Source organism: Aplysia californica, unplaced genomic scaffold (assembly GCF_000002075.1).
Source record: "Aplysia californica isolate F4 #8 unplaced genomic scaffold, AplCal3.0 scaffold00156, whole genome shotgun sequence".
NCBI classification, from domain to species: Eukaryota; Metazoa; Mollusca; class Gastropoda; order Aplysiida; family Aplysiidae; genus Aplysia; species Aplysia californica.
The window spans coordinates 1334486-1335599 of NW_004797426.1; positions in this window are offsets into that span (position 1 = coordinate 1334486).

A 1114-nucleotide genomic window follows, 5' to 3' on the forward strand; every position below is an offset into this window, starting at 1 on the left:
GTAAGGTTGTGGGGGGGGGGGATTATAATAATTTATTAAGCTGCACTTTTTCCTCTTTCACCGCCGCCACTCGCTAACTGTTTTATTGATATCCTTATAGCTTACTCAGGGGTTTCAATGACGCCCGCAGAATTCCTCATTGGTAATAACAATACGTGAGCACTGGACTACTAAACAGCGTTATGAACTGTGCTACAACTTCTGTTGATATGTCTCTCGCATATCTCAATATCCCTAGATGTCAAAGTTCCGAAACTTCTGGGATCCGTGGCAGAAAGATAATAGTTTGTCATGTTTCCTCGCCGTGACCTTTGAACTGTGTCCTGCACCCACTGGGCTGTCTTGTCTAGAGGTGAAGACCACAGCAAACGCCGGCAGATATATGGGTCAGGCTCATCGACTGTGGAAACACAATAGAAAGGAGTTTTAGTTTTACTTAAAGGGCATAGAAAACAAAATAGCTGTGTTTAGTTTAAGTAAGAGTTTTACGGCACTTGCAACACAGTTAGGTCATATACGTGCCGAAGATTAGAGGTGTTGCAAGAGAGTAACAAACACAAAAATGGAGGGGGGAAAGCGACGATAGATTTGTTATAGGAAAGAAGGAGCAAACCACACCAGAGCACCCGCCAACCACCCACATAGCTGCGTGTGAGATGTGGTGCTGCCGTAGAATGGCCAGAATAAGTTAGAAAACAAAAAAGACAAACAATGAGGTGTGTCAGATTCTACACACAAGACAGACCCTGAGGTGTGTCAGATTCTACACACAAGACTGACCCTGCTGAGCAAAATAAAAATAAAATGGAGAAAAATACAATACTATGGCCATTTAAAAAGACACGAGACCATAGTGAAAGAGGTGCTTGAAGGAAAGATGTGGGCAGGAGAGCCAGAGGAAGGCAAAGAATAACATGGATGGACAACATAAGAACATGGATTGGCCTGGATATGGCAGAATGTGCAACGGCAGCTCGCGACCGTGAAAGATGGAGGGTCATTACACGTCAACCTCTGAGTCAGAGATGACACCTCCAGGTATCCAGGTATAGTCCCTAGTCTTACGGCATTTGGAACTCTAATAGGTCGTATAAAAGCCAAAGATTTGATGTAT